Genomic DNA, 25,564 nt, shown 5'->3' on the forward strand with positions numbered 1-25,564 from the left:
GTGCCATTAAACTCTGCCACTGTGCCATCAATTGCAGCCACTGTGCCAAATGCTGCCACTGTGCCCATTTAATGCTGCCACTGTGCCCATTTAATGCTGTCACTGTGCCTATTTGATGCTGTCACCGTGCCCTCAAATGCTGTCACTGTGCCCTCAAATGCTACAACTGTGCCATTAATTGCAGCCACTGTGCCATCAAATGCTGCCACTGTGCCAAACACTGCCACTGTGCCATCAATTGCAGCCATTGTGCCATTAAACGCTTCCACTGTGCCTTCAATTGCAGCCACTGTGCCATCAAACGCTGCTACTGTGCCCAACAAATGCTGCCACTGTGCCATCAAACGCTGTCATTGTGCCATTAAACGCTGCCACTGTGCCGTCAATTGCAGCCACTGTGCCATCAAACGCTGCCACTTTGTCATCAATGCTGTCATTGTGCCATTAAACGCTGCCACTGTACCCTCAAATGCAGCCACTGTGCCATCAATCGCAGCCACTGTGTCCAAACGCTGCTACTGTGCCCAACAAACGCTGCCACTGTGCCATCAAACACTGTCATTGTGCCATTAAACTCTGCCACTGTGCCATCAATTGCAGCCACTGTGCCAAATGCTGCCACTGTGCCCATTTAATGCTGCCACTGTGCCCATTTAATGCTGTCACTGTGCCTATTTGATGCTGTCACCGTGCCCTCAAATGCTGTCACTGTGCCCTCAAATGCTACAACTGTGCCATTAATTGCAGCCACTGTGCCATCAAATGCTGCCACTGTGCCAAACACTGCCACTGTGCCATCAATTGCAGCCATTGTGCCATTAAACGCTTCCACTGTGCCTTCAATTGCAGCCACTGTGCCATCAAATGCTGCTAGTGTGCCCTTGAATGCCTCCAGTGTGCCCCCCGCCCACTCGCCATCTATACACATGCACATACACATACACACACATACACACACACACATACACATACATGCACATACAAATGCACACACACACATACATACATAAAGTCTTTTCAAAAACGGCAGTGCTTTCTTTCTCTTACCTCTTCCTGCTGGGTACTGCACTGTAGGGGGAGACAAAGAGCACACACTGTGCTTTCACTTTAGTTGTAATCAGTGTGATGACTCCGAGCTCCCCACACAATGCCAATTACAGTTCGGCTGAAGATCAGGGAGCTCGGTCTCAGTCTCCCGCTCGAGATATACAGGAGGGCCCTCAAGGGTCCCCTGCAGCATGGGGCCCGGTTGCCTTGGTGATCTCAGCGACCCCTATAATTCCGCCATTGCACATAGCGTATCCTCAAAAAAGGTCGCCGTGTGCTCTAATCTATTGTAAAAGGATAACAAGTGAGGGCTAAGGGAAGGGAGTAGTGTTTTGTAATATTGCAAGATAAGGCCATCCAGCCCTGGAGCCCTTCCTGGTTTGGAGGAGGTCAGTGCAAGTTCCAGGTCATCAGTCATTATTGGGGTGTCCAACTCGGATATGTTTTCAGGCGTCAGTGTGGGGAGTTGGGCCAAGGACAAATAGGCTTCAATCAGAGATTGCTTATTGAGGGAGCTCGGAATATTATAGTGGGTGGAGTAATACGCTTGAAAAGTATTGGCAATGTGTCGTGCTAAATTGACCATCTCGCTGTTCGCGGTCTTAATGTGTGGTACATATGTTTGCATTCTGATTTCCTTAACTGCTCTAGCTAAGACATGGCCGCTAGTGATGGACGAACTTCCAACGGCACGTTTCGCGAACACGGACCGCGAACGCGGCCGATTGTTCGCGAACCGTAACGTTCGCGGCTGGCCCCATTGACTTGAATGGGAGGCGAACTTTGCAGACCTACAGGTCAAATTTGCAGCCACAAAATAATTAATAGCTGTGCAAACATAGTCCCACCACATGGCCAATGATATAACACATGCATGAGGTGAATCTGGGATCGACAACTACAAGCATTCTTTTTTTATATGTGAAATTGTTGTGACAATTCAGGACTGTGGAGCGCATGAAGGCAATGGAGGAGAGGGAAGGTCAGGGTAAGCAAAGAAGAGGGTGCAGGAGATGATCACCAGCAGCGTGACATACAGCAATGACACCTGCACCGTGATAGAGTGATCTGACAACAGCACCGTGATAGAGAGCACTGACATCAGCAGCGTGACATAAAGCAATGACACCTGCACCATGATAGAGTCATCTGACACCAGCACCGTGATAGAGAGCACTGACATCAGTAGCGTGACATAAAGCACTAACACCAGCACCGTGACATACAGCACTGACAGCAGCACCGTGATAGAAAGCACTGACATCAGCAGCGTGACATACAGCAATGACATCTGCAACGTGATAGAGTGATCTGACACCAGCACCGTGATAGAGAGCACTGACATCAGCAGCGTGACATAAAGCACTAACACCAGCACCGTGACATACAGCACTGACAGCAGCACCATGATAGAGAGCACTGACATCAGCAGCGTGACATAAAGCACTCACACCAGCACCGTGATATACAGCACTGACACCAGCACCGTGATATACAGCACTGACACCTGCACCGTAAGCAGCCCCAGGAGGAAGTCAGCATAGCACAGGGATGGTGGGAACCCCTCATAATGAGCATAGCACAGGGATGGTGGGAGCCCCTCATAATGAGCATAGCACAGGGATGGTGGACCTTTGTGGAACAAGTAGGTTGTGACTGATTAGCAGACTGTACGTCAGTCCCTATACTGATGAAGGACTGCTGCAGTATAGGGCAGCGGTCAGCAGTAGTGCACCTCAACCCTATGTATTGTGGACCTATACCAGTCCTTATGGAATAGCAGACTGTACCTCACTCAACCCTATGTACTGTAGCACCCTAGACCAAGTTACCAGTCCTTATAAGGACCTTTGTGGAACAAGTAGGTTGTGAATGATTAGCAGACTGTAGCAGAAGGGCAGCAAGTATAATATTCTTTCTATATTTAGAAATATATTATACGTGTACAAGCCTATTACCATACCAGTCCTGAAAATAACCTTTGTGGACCTAATAGTAACAGCTACTGATTAAACTGACCCTCACTGCCTCACACACAGCTTCCTGCCTGTCCCTATATAAACTGACAAAACAGAGGCTGCTGGAACAATAACTTGAATAGCACTTTTGTGGACCTAATAGTAACAGCTAATGATTAAACTGACTGTCCCTGCAGCACACAGCATCCTGTCCCTTTCTCTAAACTGACAAAAGACACTCAGGCTGCTGCAACAATCACTAGCACAGCACTGCCTCAAACCTATATCCTGAACTACACCTAACACCTATACCAGTCCTGAAAAGAACTTTTGTGTACCAAATAGCTAGCGATTTGGGTCACTGCAATCTCTCCCTGCTCCACACAGCAACCTCTCCCTATAGTGACAGAAGAAAGAATGTAAAATGGCCGCCGGATCGGGTGTATTTATAAGTTAGGGGGAATGTCCAAGTGTCCATGTGCTGTAATGTCTCAATTGGCTGTCCTGTACCCCATGATGGATGTGTCATCATAGGTCAAAGTTCTTTTACACAGTAAACACGGAAGTCCGCCGGGCGAATGGTGGCAATAGTCCGCCGATCGGGCGGACGGTGAATGGCCGAAATTTGCAGCGAAATGGCCGCCGGGCAAACCGTTCGGCCATCACTGCTGATAACCTTAGACCATTCAGAGTAAGAATCATTAATCACTGCACTCTGAATTCTGTCTTTTAGCCAGTTTTCTATCCATTTACAAACTGATATTTCCAAAACTGTAGACTTTACCTTACACATGAGGTGTGTGTGGAACTGTATCGAACTCTTTCGCAAAACCCAAGTATATCACGTCCACCACCACCCCTCTGTCCAAGGTTTTTTTTTTTCGGAAAATTTTTATTACATTTATATAAGCAAACATTCAATCGTTAAACAAAAATTCAAGAAGAATCATGTAAACATTGTAAAATGACCTTGACAAAAAGGTATAACATGCAAATTATATTTCATGCATAAGAACAATATGCTTTAGTCATAAAGAGAGTGGTTGGGATCAAAATACAGTGTGCAAGACATTATATACAGGTATCTCGCTGCAGCAGAACCAGATATAGAATTTGTTGATCTCGAATCCATGGTGTTATCTGAAGATTTGTACGGGCAGTTAATATAGGTGTGCATAGTTAAAAAGGCACAAAAAGATAGCAATATATGGGCTTAAAACTAGGCCTCTACTTCTAACCACCCCAAATGGGATCTAACTGTGGCCAGCAATAGAGGCCTATAGAACTTGATAGGCTAAGATGAATTGGGACATTTAATAGTGCTGAGCGAATCATGGTGATCCCAAGGAATTTCTATTATATTTGTAGGGAGCAATAATAAACATACGTCTCAAAAACACAGCTGCAACTGGGATAATCTTTGTATAACTGGTTCTTAAGGGGAATAGAATAGTGTATGGTCCAATAAACAGCGGACTTATAGAAAATTAAAACAAAACAAAAAAAAAAAAAAAAAAAGGGGGGAGGGAGGAAATACATTAATGGGGGGGGGGGGGGAGTGAGAGGGAAAGAAATCCCCTAACTCGTACAGAAGGAAGTTAAAATGTGAGGGTTACATGTATTTGACCTTGAGAAGCATCTAGCTTATCACTCAAGAATTAAGTTAAAACAGGGTTTGGAGACAAATAGGGATTCTGAAAAAAGACCAAATCAGAATATTTTTTCATCTGTTTAGTTAAATATTAATATTAAAGTAGTTTTGGAAGTGAATCATGAATCTATATCAAACACCTATACTAGACTTATAATGATTGAGGCAAGCCTCCTAAATATCCCATAATAGTATGGTCTACTTTGAGTCTGTAGTACAGATATTGGTTACTTGATCAGGTCTTGGTAAGTATCAGTTGAAGTGAAATGTATCCAACAGGACCATGTTTGTATGAATTTTGGAAGGAGTATCCCTGGTTTGGTGTATGAGATCCTCCATCTCTGTGATCTTTTGGATTCTAAGGAGCCAATCTTTTATGGTGGGCGGGTCTTGAGATCGCCATTTACATGGTATGCACATGTTTGCTGCTGAAATCATGTACATGGGCAAAGATCCCAAGTATGTGCGGGGTTATCTGGCGGAGTGATGCAGTAAAAATTGTGCAGGTGTGTAGTCAAGTTTAAGCGTGGTAATGCGATAGATGAATTTATGTACATTGTTCCAGAATGATTGTATTTTATGACAAGACCACCAGACATGAAGAAGAGATCCAGGTTCTGTACCACATCTCCAGCAGAGTGGGGAAACTGAGGGAAATATACGGTTTAATTTAACAGGTGTGTTATACCATCTCGATATAATTTTAAAGGCATTCTCTTGTGCAGATACGTTCAGAGAACCTTTGTGAGCAATTTTATGAATCGTTTCCCTTTTCCTACTTGAGATGTTTTGGGATAAATCTCTGCCCATTGGGCAGCTCTACCATCAATTGTAGACTCCAGTTCGGAGAAAAGTAAAGCATATGAAAAAGAAATAAGATGTCTTTGCGTTCATTTTTAAGACACATATCTTCGAAAGGGGTAAGGAGTCGGATCCAATTGGGACATTTAGATGTTTTATCAAGGAAGTGTCTAATTTGTAAATATGTCTTGTGAGGAAATGACATTGGATGTATGGACGCTTGTAACGCGGAATAGGTGATGATTTTATCCCTTTCAAAGAAGAGCATGGATCTAACATTTGTGTGTGGCCATATATCGTTTAAGAAGCAGGACTCATTCCAGGTAAAAATGCTGGATTCATTTTTAGTGGTGTCATAGGTCCCGTTTTTGGTGAGATGAGGTATTTGGAACATGCATGTTTGAAAGTGTTAAGCGTCGGGCCAATTAAAGGATGTAGTTTATATACTTTAGGAATATTCTTAACTAGTAACCACGGAGTTTGGGCAATCGGGATGGAGTCCAATGAATTCTCCAAATTGACCCAATCTTTATTGTCAGAGTGTATATTCCAATCAATAATTCTCGTCAATTGACATGCTTGCTGATATTTTTTTATGTCAGGTAAGCCTATACCTCCTTTAAGTTTTGGGCAGGTGAGTTTCATAAAGTTTATGCGTGGGCGTATAGACCCCCAGATGAATTTTGTACAAGCTGTGCGAAACGATGTAAAGAATGTGTTGGGAAGTTGAATTGGAACCGTTTGGAAGAGATATAATAATCTAGGTAAGATATACATTTTGACTATGGCCGCCCTGCCAAACCAGGAAAATAAACCATTTGACCATTTTTTGAAGTCAGAAATTATGGATTGAAGAAGAGGTTGATAATTTGCCGTATATAAGTCTGTGATTTTGGGGGTTAAGTGGATACCTAGGTATGTTAGAGTACTTGTATTCCATTTGAACGGAAAATATTTTTGGCAATGTGTGCATTGGGCGGATGTGAGGGATATATTTAGAGTGGTAGACTTCGCAAAGTTTATTTGGAGGTTGGATAATTTTTGGAAATATGTAAGAGATTTAAGGAGATTGGGTAGTGTTATGCGAGGTGCAGAGAGGAATAGAAGGATGTCATCAGCAAAAGCCGCTAATTTATAGGAGCAACCTCGTACATTTATCCCTTTAATGTCAGGGTTTTCCCTAATACATTTCAACATGGGTTCTAATGTGAGAATATAGATTAAGGGGGATAGGGGACAGCCTTGCTGTGTTCCGTTTGAAATAGAGAAGGCGTTCGATATGTGGCCGTTTATCCGCACCGATGCAGTAGGGTTAGAATAGAGCATGTGTATAAAGTGAAGCATTCTCTGCGGGAGATCAATCGCTTGTAAGGCTTGCATCATGTAGTCCCAGGCCACTCTTTTGAACGCCTTCTCTGCATCCAATGATAGGTGGAATCCCCCCTTCCTTGGATGTGGATAAGTAGTGTTGGATGTTAATAGCCTTAAGGGTATTATCCCTGGCCTCCCTACCAGGGACAAAACCCACCTGGTCTAAGTGTATTAGTTGGGGAATTAGTGGGAGAAGTCTATTTGCTAGAATTTTTGCATACCATTTGAGGTCTACGTTCAATAAAGAGATGGGTCTGTAGTTAGACGTAAGCAGAGTATCTTTTCCAGGTTTCGGGAGAACTGTTATGTGGGCAGATGTTAGGTCTCTGGGCGGAGTAATGAGTGTCTCATAGGTATTAAAAGTTTTGAGAAAGATAGGTGTAAGGAGGTCCCTAAAGGATCTATAATAACCAACGTTCAGTCCATCTGGACCTGGACTTTTTCCAGATTTCATCATGGTTAGTGTAAATTTTGCTTCTTCCATGCCTAGTGGTCTGTCCAATTCTAGACTTTGAGCTGCCATGATGGGAGTGGGCCCAAATTTTGCAGGAAAATCCGCAATCATTTGCGATCTCGTCAAGGCTTTCGAGGGGGATTTCGGGGTGGAAAGATTATAGAGTTGTGAATAATAATTTTTGAACTGATCAGCTATATCATTTGTGGTAAGTAGTTTACGACCTTGCGTGTCCGAAAGGGCGTGAACTATCGTGTTAGCTTTTTTGGATTGTAATGCTCTTGCCAGTGTTTTGCTAGCTTTATTACCGAATTCGTAGTACATTTTTTGTGTCAATATAAATTTCCGTTTAGTTTGTTTATCTAATAAGGTAAGAAGTTGTTTCTCGCTTCAATTAAGGGGTCCATTATGTTTAAAGCTTGCGAACGTTTGTGGGCTTTTTCTAATTGGTGAATCCGGTTGGTTAACGTCTGGAATCGCTGTAATTTCTCTTTTCGTCGTTTAGCCGCCACCACAATAAATATTCCCCTTATCACACATTTGTGTGCCTCCCATAATATGGGAGGTGAGGTATCCGATACCTCGTTTTCATTGAAGTATTGTTTCAAACTAAGTTCTACTTGTTTGACAATGTCGGTGTCTGTCAATAACGATTGATCAAGTCTCCAAATATGTGAGCGCTGGTGGACTTCTGGGAAGGATAATTCAACAGCTATCGGATGGTGATCTGAAAGATACATGGGGCCAATGGATGCTTTATGGAGGAAAGGTAAATCATTCTGGTTTAAGAAAGAGTAATCTATCCTTGAATATTTACCATGAATTTACCTTAGAATAAAAGGTATAATCTTTACAATCAGGGTACAAGGATCGCCAAGTATCATGTAACATTAAGGATTGAAGTTCAGATTTAATAGTTTTCAGAGCAGAATATGGAAGGGACGAGGTTCCATTTGTGGTATCCAAAAGGGGATGTAGAGAAACATTGAAATCACCTCCAAGAATAAGGGTGCCTTCTTGAAATGTTGTTAGGTCTTGAATGAGTTTCTTAAAGAAGGGTACTTGTTTATTATTTGGCGCATAAATGTTTGCCAATGTTATTTTCCGACCATTGCAAGTACCTTTTAGGAAAATAAATCTGCCATTTTCATCAATCAGCTTATCTGAGATTTGGAGAGGACAATTTTTTGGCCATTAAGATCGATACACCTTTAGTTTTTGATTCAGGTGTCGTGGAATGGTAAACCTCGGGATAGTCTAAGTTTTCAAGCTTAGGTGCGGACCCTGTGCGAAAATGAGTTTCCTGTACTAAGATGATGTCCGCTCGATCACGTTTCATAGTTAAAAGCAACTGGCTCCTCTTCTCTGGTAAATTGAAACCTTTTGCATTCAGAGAAACTAATTTGAGGCATGTGGGTGTAGACGGTGAATGAGTAGGTATCATTATTGGTTCGTATGTAGTAGATTGTCACAGAGAAGAGGCAGTAAAATTTAGGGAACTACAAAGCTATTGGATAAAAGTCCTTCTGTGAGTGATACGATGTGTATGATAATTATAGGATATAAACTCTTGAGTTGATATTGATCTTGAGGGACAGGAATCAGTCACTATGTAACAAGTGTTAGATGTTGTAGTGTGTATAAGATAGAGTATAGGGGATTGTAGGGATATCCGGCTGTAGGTGAGATCCCGCTCACCTATTTTACAGGAAGAGATGGATATTCGCCGGAGAAAGGCAGTGGATATTTACTATTGAATTCTAAGTAATAAGGATTGTAAAAACTGTCCACTTTGTGGGGTATGTGGTTACCTTTCGAGGTTGATGAATCAGAGTGAGCCATCAGACCATGAGCCTCAAGATAGCGAACTATATTGTGTAGTGGGGGCATATAGCAATAGTGAGGGGTATTTATCTACGTTAATAATAATAGAAGAGAAGTATAAAGCCGTGGCCACTATATACCGTTTTATCAATGTGTGATGAAAGAGAATAGTGGTCAGGCATGAAAATGTATTTGTCGGGAACAAGGGGTAAGAGCGAACAACAATTTAAATCAAAAGTAAATGAAGATCTGAAAAAATATAGCTTCGATTTTCAGCATGCTTATTAAAGTATACAATAGGGTACGAAATCAGTCGTATCATGTAGAATAAAAATCAGCAATGCATAACCGTTTTAACATGAAAAAATACTAATAGATAAAGTATAAGTATATAAATTATATAAATTATTTAGGAGACTCCACAGGTGTAGAGTATACCTCTATGTAAGAGAACAGAAAGACCCAAGATAGTATATCTTCTGTGTTTTCTTCCGGTTATAATCACCGGAGAATATTATTTGAAACCTGTTCAGGAACCAACTAGAGATTAATGAGTTATATAATAGCCAATGCAACTATAAATCCTAAACAACGTTAAACGATAATCAGTGAAGGGCAACATTCCCAACTGAACACCTGACAAAAGAATTGTCAGGGTATCATATACAAGTAAGTTGTAATGGTCTCAATCACTCAGGCGATTCGTATAACAATGGGAATAGGATCCTGAGATCATAAGCATCCTATGGTGGTCTTGATTGCCAGAAGTCATCAACATTTTGCTATAGTGTCTTGTCACCAAAGGGTCGTGCATAGCATAACAGTATGGAAGTAGCACTGTGAGAGTTGAAAAGCTTCAGTATTAAGTTCCCATTGCCTATTGAAGACCAGTGGTCTATAGGAAATATCAACCGTAAGATCCTATAACTGGTCAGCACAGTGAATAGTCGGCTCCTGTAAGCACGACTAGCGGATCCTTATAGCAGTATCTCAGACAGTCTAACTTCAATGAGAAGGTTGTGTAAGCGATGGGTATCTGAAGTGCACGAGGAACGGTTGAGGTTGGTATATAATTGCAGTATGTATATGCTGGAGTAGTGAGGTATGTGAGAAGCTGACCTTCAGCTGACCTGAATTCCGAATATATCTGTAGCTATCAGTTCGGAAGTTAGAAAGTGGTATTGACAACAGGATCAGACGATCAATAATATTTTATCCAGTACAATTCTTACTAACGACCTCTTCGTGTCCTCCGTGGCAGAGGGGCAGAGGTTGGGCTATAGGAATTGCGTTGCTGAATCGTGTTCGGTCCCGTTCTAATTATGGAGGGTGATCTCTGGCGTCTAAAGTGAGTAGGTTGGGTCTCCATATGATCCTCCGTGTATGGCTTTTCCTGTGTGAATTGTCTGTTGAATTCAGCATATCAGTTAGGGACTTCTGTGTATGGAATGTCAAGGATTCTGCTAAATGAATCTAAGTCTTCAGGCACCCGTAACAACGCCGTATGCCCTTGATTAGTTGCTGAAAGTGCAAATGGAAACTTCCATCGGTAAGGTATGTTTCTAGCCTGTAATATCTCCAATAAAGGGCGTAGGTCCCTTCTATTCTTAAGCGTAATTGCAGATAGATCTTGGTATATTGAAATTAGCTTACCTTCAAATTCCACTTTACCCTTTAGTCTAGCTTGTTTAAGGATTGACTCCTTTGTTTGGTAATCATTTACATAACAAATGATATCTCTGGGTGGATCAAATTCCCTGCCTCGAGGTTTAAGTGCCCTGTGGATTCTGTCCATTACTATGGGAACAGTCTCAGGCCTGTCTATTAGCTTATTGAACAAAGAGGACACCGTGACAGAAAGCTGTGTATTTTCTACACTCTCTGGAATTCCTCTCACCCTAAGATTATGCCTTCTGCCACGGTTGGCTAAATCTTCTACGTGCCTTTGAACCTCCCTCAGCTGAGCAGTATGTGTATCTACCGTGCGGGAGACCTGAACGATCGCATTTTGCTGTCTGTGGGATTGCTGTTCTATCGTCAGTACTCTGCCCGCAATGGCTTGTATTTCTTGTCTGAGGTCCGTTATGGCAGCGGTGAGTGTATCTTTAATGTCTGTTGCTACTGCTCGGAGATCTTGTATAGTTGGTTGTTGTGTGACTGACTGACTAGCCACCATGTTTACTTCAGTGGGTGCAAGAACGATGTCATGAGGAGACTGTGAGGAGGCCGCTGCGGAGGACGCCATATTAGGTCTGAGTGACCTAGATAATTCCGGTAATTGCCGATTGTTTTGTCCTCTGCTTCCTCTGGGTGATCTGGAACAGGATGTAGAAGTATTCCGGGAGGCAGTCCCCATAATCAGAGATGAAAATCGGTAGTGTATAACCCCCTATAAGGTATAAGGAGGCAATGATCTGACGGAGTAAAGGATTTAAGTGCCCATCTTCTCTCAAGGCAAGCCACGCCCCTCTGTCCAAGGTTTTACTTACCACCTCATAAAAAGAAATCCGGTTTGTCTGACAACTTCTGTCTTTCATGAATCCATGCTGTCTGTTGCTTAAAATATTTTTTTCCTGCAAGAACTCGTCGATGTGGTCTTTTATTAATCCCTCCAGTATCTTCCCAATTATAGAAGTTAAACTAACAGGTCTATAGTTACTTGGTAAATACTTTGTTCCCTTTTTAAATATAGGCACCACACATGGGCGTCCGCAGAACTTTTTCCAAGGGGGCATCATTTCAAGGCCACTCATGCTGCGCCCACTGGTAATACATTTGTGTTATATAACAGATAATTCACCTTCACTTTGTATTGGAAGTGACTCTGGCGGCTGTATTCCATGCCCATATAGCCTAGAGAATGTACATCTTTTTACATTGCAATACATCTGTTGTGGCCATATATTGATCTCTGTATAGACTGTTTTCATCAAGATAAAAATATGGAAACAACAGATGTATTGCAATGTAAAAAGATGTACATTCTCTAGGCTATATGAGCATGGTACGCAGCCGCCTGAGTAACCTTGCGGACGCCCATGCTTTCAAAAACCAGCCCTGGAAAAAATTTCATACCAGCCTCACAGCATTATTATACCACCCCAACAGCATAACGTCATTATTTTCTTGTTCATGAAAGGGAAAAACCATGCATTTTAAAGCACATTTGATGAAGAGAGTATTAGATATAGATATGAAATCACATAGGGCTTTTTATATATATATATATTCAAATTCCAGTTAATAGTGGTAAGTGATCAATCATCAAGGGGGACCCCAGAAACTCAGAACGTGGGGGGGGGGGGGAACCACCTTCTGCAGAAAGAATACTCTAAGGTAAGGGGGGTGGGTTACTAATATAAGGAGGAAACCCTTTATATCAGTGCCCCTTACATTATTGTATTCACTCCCCCCTTACATCAGTGACCCCCCCCCCCCCCCCCCGACTGGCCTGGCGGTGCTTTCACTGACCTCCTCTCAGGTGCACTGTGCAGGGCTCAGTCAGTCGGCTCCAGCTTGGTGGCTCTGGTTTTATCCTATAGTCTCCTATCCACAGTCCACACAAGTCTGACTTCTCCCATGACCCCCATCCCGGCGGTGCTCCCACTTTTGACTCCTCTCCAGACTCCCTCAGAGACTTCAGACATGCTACAGGAGATGGACAGAGACTGCAGACTTGATGCAAGAGCTCAATGCAGCCTCAACAGTGCCCATAAAATTCAGCCTCACTGTGCCCACCAAATGCAGCCTCACTGTGCCCATCAAATGCAGCCTCACTGTGCCCATCAAATGCAGCCTCACTGTGCCCATCAAATGCAGCCTCACTGTGCCCACCAAATGCAGCCTCACTGTGCCCACCAAATGCAGCCTCACTGTGCCCTTCAAATGCAGCCTCACTGTGCCCTTCAAATGCAGCCTCACTGTGTCCATCAAATGCAGCCTCACCGTGTCTATAAAATGCAGCTTTACTGTGCCGTGAATGCAGTCTCACTGTGCACATCATTGCAGCCCCTCCTGTGCCCCATGTCCCAGTCTGCAGTCCCTGTCTGTGGGAAGGTGTGTTGTTTATGCTCGGTACAGTACCTTGCATGCCTGCAGGATATCCATGACGGCCAGCAGCAGGCAGGGTCTGTTCTCGTTTTGGATGGGGACGGTGCTCCTTCCAGAGGATCTGTCTGCTGTGAGATGGAGTGGTCCCTGGCCACCTGCACCTTCAGCCGTCCTCATTTTCTGGCCCCAGTCAGCCTGCCCTCTGGTCCTGGGGAAGTGGAGAGCACTGAGTGGGAGTTGGAGAGAAGGGGGAGCAAAGAGTACTGGCGGGGTTGGAGAACACATGGGTGGGGGCAAAGAGTGAGGGGGAGTGGAGATCACAGGGGTGGGGAGCGGAGAGCGCTTGGGGGGAACTTGAGAGCACTGGGGGGGCCAACAAGAACAGGGTAGAGAGCACGGTAGGCTGAGAGCACTGGGGGGGCTAAGAGTGTGGGGTGGTGAAGAGCACTGGGGGGGGCACAAAGAGCAGGGGTGAGTGGAGAGCAATGGGGGGGAGCTTGAGAGCACCAGTGGGGGCCAGAAAGAACAGGGGTGGAAAGCACGGGGGACTGGAGAGCACATGGGTGGGCGCAAAATGCAGGGGGAGAGGAGAGTACAGGGGTGGGGAGTGGAGGGTGCTAAGGGGGAGCCAAAAAGAACAGGGGTGGAGAGCACGGAGGGTAGAGAGCACTGGGGGGGGCTGGAGAGCACCAGGGGGGCAGATAGAACAGGGGTGGGGAGTAAGGAGGGCTGGAGAGCACTGGGGTGGGGGCTAGAGAGTGATGGGGAGAGCTGAAGAGCACTGGGGGGGGGGGGAAGAACAGGGGGGGAGCATTGGGGGGAGGGAGAGCACCGAGGGGAGAGCACTGGAGGGGAAAGAACAGGGGGAAAGAGGAGAGCACTGGGGGAGAGCACTGGGGGGAGTGGAGGGCACGGGGGGGAGAGCACTGGGGGGAACAGGGGCGGAGAGCTTGAGAGCACCAGTGGGGGCCAGAAAGAACAGGGGTGGAAAGCACGGGGGACTGGAGAGCACATGGGTGGGCGCAAAATGCAGGGGGAGAGGAGAGTACAGGGGTGGGGAGTAAGGAGGGCTGGGAGAGCACTGGGGGGGGAAAGAACAGGGGGGAGCATTGGGGGAGGGGAGAGCACTGAGGGGAGAGCACTGGAGGGGAAAGAACAGGGGGAGAGAGGAGAGCACTGGGGGAGAGCATTGGGGGGGAGTGGAGGGCACGGGGGGGAGAGCACTGGGGGGAACAGGGGCGGAGAGCACTGGGGGGAAAGCACTGGGATGGTGGCTAGAGAAGGATGGGGAGAGCAAGAACAGGGGAGGAGAAAACTGGGGGGGCAGGAGAGTGTGGTGGTGGTGGAGGAGAGCACTGTGGGGGGGGGGGGGGCAGGAGAGTGTGGTGGTGGAGGAGAGCACTGGAGGGGGTGGCAGGAGAGTGTGGTGGTGATGGAGACCACTGGGGGGCAGGAGAGCGTGGCGGTGGAGAAGAGCACTGGGGAGGCAGGAGGTGTGGTGGTGGAGGAGAGCACTGGAGGGGGTGGCAGGAGAGTGTGGTGGTGGAGGAGAGAACTGGAGGGGGGTGGCAGGAGAGTGTGGTGGTAGAGGAGACCACTGGGGGGGCAGGAGAGTGTGGTGGTGGAGGAGAGCACTGGGGGGCAGGAGAGTGCGGTGGTGGAAGAGAAGAGCACAGGGGGGGGGCAGGAGAGTGTGGTGGTGGAAGAGAGCACAGTGGTGGAAGAGAGCATGGGGGGCAGGAGAGTGCGGTGGTGGAGGAGAGCACTGGGGGGGGGGCAGGAGAGTGCGGTGGTGGAGGAGAGCACTGGGGGGGCAGGAGAGTGCGGTGGTGGAAGAGAAGAGCACTGAGGGGGGCAGGAGAGTGCGGTGGTGGGAGGAGAGCACTGGGGGGGCAGGAGAGTGCGGTGGTGGAGGAGAGCACTGGGGGGGGCAGGAGAGTGCGGTGGTGGAGGAGAGCACTGGGGGGCAGGAGAGTGTGGTGGTTGGAGGAGAGCATGGGGGCAGGAGAGTGCAGTGCTGGAGGAGAGCACTGGGGGGTCAGAAGAGTGCGGTGGTGGAGGAGAGCACTGGGGGCAGGAGAGTGCCGTGGTGGAAGAGAAGAGCACTGGGGGGGGCAGGAGAGTGCGGTGGTGGAGGAGAGCACTGGGGGGGGGCAGGAGAGTGCAGTGGTGGAGGAGAGCACTGGGGGGGCAGGAGGTGTGGTGGTGGAAGAGAAGAGCACTGGGGGGGCAGGAGAGTGCGGTGGTGGAAGAGAGCACGGGGGGGGGCAGGAGAGTGTGGTGGTGGAGGAGAGCACGGGGGCAGGAGAGTGCGGTGGTGGAGGAGAGGAGCACTGGGGGGGGGGGGGCAGGAGAGTGCGGTGGTGGAGGAGAGGAGCACTGGGGGGGGCAGGAGAGTGCGGTGGTGGAGGAGAGCACTGGGGGGGTTAGGAGAGTGCGGTGGTGGAAGAGAAGAGCAGGGGGGCAGGAGAGTGCGGTGGTGGAAGAGAGCACGGGGGGGGGCAGGGGAGTGTGGTGGTGGAGGAGAGCACGGGGGGCAGGAGAGTGCGGTGGTGGAGGAGAGGAGCACTGGGGGGGGCAGGAGAGTGCAGTGGTGGAGGAGCGCACTGGGGGGGCAGGAGAGTGCAGTGGTGGAAGAGAGCACTGGGGGGGGGGTCAGGAGAGTGCGGTGGTGGAAGAAAAGAGCAGGGGGGGGCAGGAGAGTGCGGTGGTGAAGGAGACATTGCAGCCCCCCTCCCCCCCTCGATCCTCCTATCCAGGCACTGTAGCACGGATGGGCATCTACTCCTGTGTATCACAGCGCTGGATGGCTGTGTTCGGCGGCCGCTCTGTAACACAGTCCCGCCCCCCCCAGACCGGCTCATGTGATAGGTGGAGCGTTGATTCTCTCTACTATCACACGAGATGGTCTGGGGGGGCGGGACTGTGTTACAGAGCGGCCGCCGAACACAGCCATCCAGCGCTGTGATACACAGGAGAGAGCGGACTCAGAAAAAAAAATAATGCAGCATGGCGGCGGGGGCGGCAGTGGCAACACCTTGGGGATTCCAGGGGGGGGGCACTTGACCCCCCTTGCCCCCTGCTGCGGACGCCCATGGCACCACATTGGCCCTGCGCCAATCCAGTGGTACTATTCCTGTAATTAATGAGTCCCTAAAAATTAGATACAATGGTTTTGAAATTACAGAGCTCAATTCTTTTAGGATCCGTGAGTGGATGCCATCAGGTCCAGGTGTTTTATCCACCTTTATTCTGTCCAAATATTTCTGGACTATATCACTTTTGAGCCATTGTGGATTTGGGGCTGCATCACTACCACCCCCATTATGGACATGAGCTCCCCCATGCTCCTTTGTTTACACAGAGCTGAAGAAGTATTTAATAAGTTAGCCATCTCTTTGTCCCCAGTCACCCACTCCAGATTATTTTGTAAAGGCCTACATGCTCAGACTTGTTCCGTTGGGCTTTAAGCCAATCAATTACAAAGAAAGCATAAAATGAAATCACAAGTGACTCGTTATGTATTGTTATCAGCAGCCTCGATCGCTTAGCTTAGTAGGACCATTCTGTAAGGTGTGAGAGGGATGTCATAATGATCCGCACTTCTAAACTCTATGTTGGACAGTTTCAAATTTGATCTGCCAGATCAACAGAATACATTAACAAATGTTTCATGTAAGAGGAGGGCCTGGGTAAAACACCCTGTTCAATATACAGTATATCCAAGGAGCTAGGTGCTCACATTATCCATCTCTTTAGTAAATTTTATTGATCTGGTAGATCCAAATCTGACTGAATGAAACCAGTGCAGAAGTAGATTCAGATAAACGCAATGGAGAATTTTTACAAATAGCCCCCAACAGAAGTGACACTCACTCAAAAAGGGACAAAATAAGTCAGAAATTCATTTTCTGCAGTCTAATGATATGCACTGCCCTCTACTGTTAGTTCCTGAAAATAGTCTAACTGGAAAAAAGTACAGATGTGCAACTGGAACTGTAAGTAAATTGGGTTTTGAGGAGATATTTGTGGGTATTTCTTATCGAGCATTAGATAAAATAACAGTTAAATTTCCTAGTCAATGAAACAACATATTGTCCAGCATATTACATTTTAATTCTTAGTTTTATTCTATTGATTTAATATTAATAAAAACCAGAAAACAGTTTGTCAACTGCAATAACCTAGCTCAGCCAATCAGATTGCACTTTTTATCAGTCAAGCAGAACACATTTAGAGGAAATAAGTAAGCTTCCAGTGCCACTATAACGGGGCAGAAATTGACATTTCAGGTGTGTACCACGTAATCAGAAAATCATGCAAAAAATACAGATTATCTGATCGTTAGTACACAGCTTTCAGGAGCCAATCACAACAATTTATGCAAAATTATCACATGAGACAAGCACGAAAAAATTTTCTTATACGATACCAGATCATACGATTGGTTGTCGTCTGAAAATACAATTCAATATATGACATCACTTCTGAATTTTTATTCTGTCATACAATCATTTTCGTAACTTTAGTAAACGCTTCATTTTCTATATGAGACTAGCATGCAAAAAAAAAAACAGACAATCAGTCTGATAATCTCATTGTGTATTCCAGGCATAACTAAAATGATAGATCTGTCTCAGGTCTATCTGCACCTAATTAATAAACAGAATGCAGCAGTTTTCAATATAGAACACGAAAGATGGAAGGGGGCTCCCAGTGGATCAAAAGATTCTAATGCACATTCTCTTTGCAAATCTTGAGCCTATTGAGGCTTTTTGCTTATTTTGAGTAAAACCTTGTATATGAGAATTGAGGCACCTACAGATTTGTGCAACCCGTTCTTTCTTTACACAGAAGATTGGGAAGAGTGGACCAAAAGGGAAGTAGTCATGGCCAAATACCAGTCTGGGACAAAGCCACACAAACCAATGACAGGCATGTGTATGGAATGGTCCCAATACATCTATCTTTGATTTAACCACTTGGCGCCCGCCCTATAGGCAATTGACGGTGGCAAAGTGGGTTTCATAATCCTGATCGGACCTCATATGACGTGATCAGGATTATGAGCCGCTGCGCACCCCCGGGGGCGCGCATCGCGGCGATCGTTGTTGCAGGGTGCCAGCTCTGACACCCGGCAACTACGATCTCGGTAAAGAGTCTCCGACGGAGACTCTTTACCACGTGATCAGCCGTGTCCAATCACGGCTGATCACAGTGTAAATGGGAAGAGCCGGTGATCGGCTTTTCCTCACTCACGTCTGTCAGACGCGAGTAGAGGAGAGCCATCGGCTGCTCCTCTGACAGGGGGGGTCTGTGCTGATTGATTTCAGCACAGCCCCCCCCCGAGGATGCCCACACTGGACCACCAGGGACGCCACCAGACACCAGGGAAAAGGTAATCCTCCCTAGACCACCAGGGATGCCAGTCAGTACAATGGATGCCAATCAGTGCCCATAATGGATGCCAATCAGTGCCCACAATGGGCATCACTGATTGGCATGCATTATTGTTTGGCACTGATTGGCATCCATTAGTACAGTATAACACCAATGCCGCCTATCAGTGCCCACCTGTGCCGCCTATCAGTGCCCACCTGTGCCGCCCATCAGTGCCCATCTGTGCCGCCCATCCCATGCCCATCTGTGCCGCCCATCCCATGCCCATCTGTGCCGCCCATCCATGCCAATCCGTGCCACCTATCAGTGCCGCCTTCAGTGCCGCCCTATCAGTGCCCATATCAGTGCCACATCAGTGCCACATATCAGTGGTCCATCAATGCCACCTCATCAGTGCCGCCTTATCAGTGCCCATCAGTGTAGCCCCATCAGTGCCCATCAGTGTAGCCCCATCAGTGCCCATCAGTGAAGGAGAAAACATACTTATTTACAAAGTTTTGAAACTGAAACAAAAAAAAACATTTTTTTTTAAATTTTCAGTATTTTTTTATTTGTAGCCAAAAAAAAAAACGTAGAGGTGATCAAATACCACCAAAAGAAAGCTCTATTTGTGGGAAAAAAATGATAAAAATTTCATTTGGGTACAGTGTAGCGTGAGCGCGCAATTGTCATTCAAAGTGCGACAGCGCTAAAAGCTCAAAATTGGTCTGGGCAGGAAGGTGTTTAAGTGCCCTGTATTGAAGTGGTTAATATATCAGAATTATCAACTTTTTGCTCTTCACCCTGAGGAAAGTTTTCAGCAACTAGAAAACGCGTTGGGTGTGGGGTCATCAGCTTAGAGTTTGATTAATATTTATTGGTTGTTTTTTTTTTTTATGTAATTATGTGTGTATAACATTTTGCTACACCATTGGGACCTACTTGCTTAGTGGTCCCTCTGGTTTTAATGTATTTATGTGTATCTTTTGTTCTGTATTTGTTAATAAAAATATTCATGTTTTTGATTTGTGTGGGTGTTGGTGGTCACTTATAATCCCATTTATATAGGGGGATTTTTTTGTTCAATATAGAACACTGTCACAGATCCCTGCCAGGTCAGATGTTGCTTACAGAATGTGAGCTGTCAGTATACAGCTCACAAGCCCCTCTCGTTCATTGGTTACACTTCCAGGTAATCGCCTTTCTGGCTTGATACAGACATCTCAAAATCGCTAATCTCACAGCCCCCAGTTCCCATACACTGCTCCAGGTAATCCCAATATGCATATCATCAGGTCCAAGCCTGAGTCTGTTCCAAAAACTAGGTTTCCTGTCGCATCATGGCAGCATACAATCTGGGTTGTGACTCCACCCCCACAACCTGATAGGACCACATAGTTATAAGATGACGATACGGCCCCCGCCCTGGTATTCTCTTACTTTCCTCACCTGTTGGGACCGCACAAATCATCACCCTCTTACCGCTTTGCCCCAGCCAGGTTCTAGCCTCTCCTGGGTGGAAGTCCTTAACGGTACAGCCTCTAAAGGAAGCTAAATGGAAGGAACCCCACTCTGGTGATCTCAGGGTATTAATATTTTTTCTCTGCAGCCTTGCATGCCTTAAAACGGGCAAGAGCATTGTTTCTACAGCCACTGGAAGTAAGCCTTAAATAGGCTGAAGGCATACAATAAACTTAATCTATAAGCCTTAAATAGGCTTAGTACCTGCGGTGGCCTCCGGCTATCTCCCCTCTCGGTGTCATTCTGTCCTCCGCTATCTGCTTCCCTGGATGCCTTTATTAACTTTTTGCCTCATAATTTGTTTTTTTCTATGTTTCTTTCTCCTCTGCAGCTAGGCCTCTGTAGTCCCACAAGCACCAGTGCTGTCTCCTGGGCATTCTGCCGCTCTGCACATGCTCAGTGTACATTTTGGGCATCCTGTGGCTCTCCTTCCAGTTTCGCAAGCAGGACGTGACCCAGGCGCCAATTTTAAAAGGGAAGAATGTATTTTTTTCATTGCTAATGCTTTTCTGTGTTAGCTAGGTTCCTTTTGACTGCTGCAAGCTCTGTGAATATCTGCCCCAGTGTTACCTCTCTGCTTTGGTAAGTATCTTCCTTTTTCTTCTCTCTATTCTCTCTGTCTTTATCTGCCTGTGGCTTTAGCCTCCTTCCCTTTGTGTTACCTGTCTCCTTGGGCTTCCTCTATTCCCCATCTATGGAGACCACTGCTCCAGCAGATCACCGCCAGCCTAATAGGTATGAGGGGAGGATCTTGGTAAGTAGAGAAGATCGAAAAAGAGAGCAGGACACCACTAATGCTACCTAAATGCTACCTAAACAGTTAGCCCCATCAGGTCTACAAGATCGTCTGGATCAAGACGCAGAGATTCCTCTCACAGGAGAAGTCGCTCTGGCCATAGGCGGAGCCATTCAGGCAGAAGAAGTCGCTCAGGGAATGGGAGTCGCAGGAGAAGTCACCCCAGGTCTCGTTCAAGACACAGCCACTACCGCCAAAGAAGATCCCCTGACCAGAGGCATCATTCGCCAGCACGCCCGCCACTCCCGTCCATCTGAAAATGCCTGCTGGATATGCGGGGCCATAGCCCATCCAGATAGATTAGCATGCCGCAGATGCTTCGATGAAGCCATCAGGGAGCAGGGCAAGAACCCAGAGAGCTCACGGCGTCCTCTGCCCCACATATCGCTCCTGACACGGAATTATCTCTACGAGGTGCCTCGCCTGCTCCCCAAGTACATCCAGAGAGCATGATTCCCCTTCAGATGAGAAAAAACTAGAGGCATCAGCGGGCTTTGACTTCTCTTTAATAGAGCCCTTAGTTAAGTCAGTGAAGGAGGCCATTAACTGGGAGGAACCCCAGGAGGCCCAACAAAAATGGAGAAAATATTTCCCGAATCTGAAAAGAGAACCTGAAGCCTTCCCCTTCATTGGTGAGCTAGAGGAGCTTATCAAGGATGAATGGAAGAGCAAGTCTTAACAATCGGCTTTCCAAGTTATACCCCCTAAAAGAGCCTAAAATTAAATCTTTATTTTCTCCGCCAGTTGTGGATGCATCCCTCCCTGCGTCTAGCCAGGCATGTTACGCTCCCTATCGAGGACGCCGTGTCATTCAAGGACGTCCTAGATAGGAAAATCGATACAGATCTCAAGAGAGCTTACCTAGTGGCAGGAGGCGCATGCAGTCTGGCCCTGGTACTCGCAGCTGTGGGTAAGGCTATTGCCAGTTGGTCAGCAAGCACGAAAAAGCTTGTGTCCAAGGGCGCAGTCCAAGACCAGATAGTTAGAGCCCTGCAGGAGCTAAGCCTTGCAAGGGATTTTGTGGCAGAGGCTTCTGTAGATGCAATTAAGTCTGCATCCAGAGCTATGTTGTCTTCGGTGATGGCCAGACAAGCTCTCTGGCTAAAACCCTGGGCGGCAGACCCTGCTTCCAAGTCCAATTGGTGCCGCAACCCGTATGATGTAAGAACCTTTTTGAACTTGGACTCTGCCATTTCAAAGGTTACTGGCGGGAAATTATTAGGGCTTATCCCCTCGGATAGAAAGCCAAAGCTTCAGAGGCCTTCTCCCTCTAGACGTAACCTCCCGGATAGGTACAGGGATGCTAAGTCCTACAGGCCTGGTAGGGAGTACAGGAGGAACTGGAAGACCCGTCAGACGTCCCTCCTAAAGTTCCAAAAGCCCAGGACCCCGGCATCTACTGACCAGAAGTCCTTTTGAAGGTGCGCCCGCCCAGCCAGCAGTTGTGGGGGCCAGACTCTCAAGGTTCACGCTGGTCTGTACGGAAACGATAAGAGACCCCTGGACGTTAGCCACCATTCATGTCGGGCACAGATGGTCATTCAGAGGACATCCGCCGGGGGACCATTTTTGCCCAACGAACCTCCCGTCATCCCGGCAAAAGAGGTTAGCCGTGACCGAATACGTCCAGGATCTGCTCCAAAAGGAAGCAATTATGGAAGTACCCCTATCACAAAGGGTTCTATTCCCCTCTGTTCCTAGTAAAAAAGAAATAAGGGGACCCGGGTCTGGTCCTGGATCTAAAAAACCTAAACCGCTCTATCCGTGTAGAAGCATTCAAGATGGAGAGTCTCCAGTCTATCCTCCAGGCATAAACCTGGGGGACTGGATGCTTTCCATAGATCTACAGGACGCTTACCTTCACATTCCTATCCATTCAGAATTCCAAAGGTTCCTCCGGTTTTCGGTAAATCACAAACACTTCCAATTCCGAAGCCTCCCATTCGGAATTTCTATGGCTCCCAGGACCTTTAAAAAGGTCCTTCTTCCCGTCATTGTGCATCTGAGAGAGAGGGGACTGAGAGTCCACCATTATTTGGACGACATTCTCCTCCTCTCAGACAGCCAGGAGTCACTGATACAACACCAGAAAACCCTTGTCTCCATTCTGCAGAAACTGGGGTGGCTAATAAACTGGGGGAAGAGCAATGCTCAGCCTACCCAGAGAATGATCTTCCTAGGAGCCGAATTAGATACCCGGATGAATACAGTACAGCTGCCCCCAGAGAAGTCTTCCCTATTGATCCGGAAAGTGAAGAAAGCCATTTTAGCAAAATCCCTATCAGCCAGGGTATGCCTCAGCCTTCTAGGCTCAGTGTCAGCGATCATCCCAATGGTCCAATGTGCGCAGTGGAACACCAGACCTCTACAGACCTCTTTCCTACATCAGTGGGACGCATCAACTATGACCCAAACGATCCGGATCTCGGAGAGAGTCAATCGGTCGTTACGTTGGTGGACTCGTCCCCGCAACTTAAACAATTGCAAATATATAGTCACCCCTCCTCAGGAGATAGTAACCTCGGATGCCAGTCTCGAGGGATGGGGGGCACATTATCAGTCCCATGCAGCGCAGGGCCATTGGCCTTTCGAAGTATGGGACTCGGTCTTGAATGTGCTGGAGATGAGGGTGGTCTTCCAAGCTCTCCTGGCATTCAGGTCCCTTTTAAGGGGGAAGTAAGTCATCTTAAAGATGGACAACAGGGTAGCTGTCACCTACATAAACAGACAAGGGATGACCAGGAGCCCCTCCATGATGCAGGAAGTTCTCCCTGTGATGGAATGGGCACAGTTGAACCTGTCAGACTTGAGGGCAGCTTACATCCCGGGTGTCGACAACATCTTAGCCGACACACTCAGCAGGGAGTTTGCCTCCAACAATGAGTGGTCCCTGAGCCCTCAAGCCTTCTCCCTCATCTCTCAGACTTGGGGTCATTCAGACATAGACCTTGCTGCGACTCCAGCAAATTCAAAGTGCCGGAGATTCCTGTTGAGGTTCCCCTTTCCCTCAGCAGAGGGGACAGATTGCCTCCAGCACCCCTGGAACTTCCATCTCGGGTATATCTTCCCTCTGACTCCCCTAATAGTGAGATTCCTCTTGGGGCTCAAGAGATCGACAACGTTGGTAGTAGCGGTGATTCCCTTTTGGCCCAGGAGGCCATGGTTCACCGCCCTTCTACAACTGAACACGGCAGACACACTTCCTCTGCCTCTGTCAGCCGACTTGCTCTCCCAGGGCCAGCTACTACATCCAGATCCGGGGAAACTGCAATTGATGGCCTGGAGGCTGAGAGGGCTAGGTATCTAGGTCAGGGCTGCTCCCAGAAGGTAATTGATACCCTGCTCCAAGCCAGAAAACCTACCACCAACTGCACCTACCACAGGGTCTGGGAAAGGTTTGTTGCCTTTGCTCAGGACCTTGGCTGGAATCTATCCTCCCTATCGGCACCACTGATCCTAAAGTTCTTGCAGTCAGGCTTAGACAAAGGTCTTAGTTCCAGTACTCTGAAGGTACAGGTGTCAGCTCTATCCGCCCTGACAGGGGTTAAATGGGCTCATGATCCCCTTGTCATGCAATTTCAAAAGGCCTGCCTTAAACTAAGACCTCCTAGGAAGCCTTCCTTTCCGACATGGGCCCTATCGGTTGTCTTAGAGGCCCTATCTAAAGAGCCCTTCTTTCCGATGGAAAACATCTCCCTCTGGCACCTGGCGCTAAAAGTCGCTTTTCTGGTTGCAATAACATCAGCGAAAAGAGTTTCAGAGATGCAAGCCTTACTGACTAAAGAGCCGTATCTGATCATCCATCTGGACAGGATAGTTCTAAGACCCTCGGATAGTTTTATCCCAAAGATGGCGTCCTCTTTCCACTTCAACCAGGAAATCAACTTGCCAGCTCTTATCAGAGACCAGGACGACCCTCATCCTCTGGATGTAAAAGGCAACATCCTAAAGTACCTTTCAGCGTCCGAATCTTTTCGAAAATCGGAAAGCCTCTTCATCATTCTTTACGGCCTTAGGAGAGGTCAAGTAGCGTCAGCCCGAACCATTGCCTCCTGGTTGGTGAAGACCATTAGAAAAGCCTACTTGCTGAGTAAGCTGCAAATTCCTGAGGACTTGAGGGCTCATTCCACCAGAGCAGTGGCCACCTCCTGGGCAGCGTATTGTAGGGTCTCGGTGGAAACCATCTGCAGGGCGGCCACCTGGTCCTCCAGGAACACCTTTATCTCTCACTACAAGGTGGACTCGGCACGGCTGTCAACAGTAGATTTTGGAAAGTCCATTATTCAAGCCAACTATTCTATTCCTTGCTAATAAACCTTTACCTTTGCATCTCCCACCCAGTCTGTGAGTTACTCCCCAGAGTGTATGCTGCCATGATGCAACAGGAAACTGGAAAATTGTATACTTACCTTTCCGTAATTTTCCTTTCCTGTTGCATCTTCATGGCCACATACAATATCCCACCCGCAAAAGGTGATTCATATATACAGAGAATACCGGGGCATGGACCGTATTGTCATCTTATAGCTATGTGGTCCTATCAGGTTGTGGGGGGGCAGAGTCACAACCCAGAGTGTATGCTGCCATGAAGATGTGACAGGAAAGGAAAATTACGGAAAGGTAAGTATACAATTTTCCGGTTTATTTGATATATCACCTCCTTCCAATACCTATGTAGCTTGGGGCACCTCCAGAACATGTGAATTAGATCT

At 47.0% G+C, this 25,564-nt stretch overlaps 1 long non-coding RNA gene across 1 annotated transcript in view; it reads left to right on the forward strand.

Annotated features, from left to right (window-relative positions):
- Nucleotides 1–10,741: 10,741 nt before the first annotated feature.
- LOC143939880 (uncharacterized) overlaps nt 10,742–25,564 on the forward strand; it is an 83,783-nt gene continuing 68,960 nt past the window's right edge. The window contains exon 1 of the long non-coding RNA XR_013263761.1: nt 10,742–11,199. This is a non-coding gene — a long non-coding RNA (uncharacterized LOC143939880). The remainder of the gene's footprint in view (nt 11,200–25,564) is intronic.

This window comes from Lithobates pipiens, unplaced genomic scaffold (assembly GCF_037356315.1).
Source record: "Lithobates pipiens isolate NorthernLeopardFrog02 unplaced genomic scaffold, aLitPip1_a1.2 Scaffold_1, whole genome shotgun sequence".
Classification (NCBI taxonomy): Eukaryota; Metazoa; Chordata; class Amphibia; order Anura; family Ranidae; genus Lithobates; species Lithobates pipiens.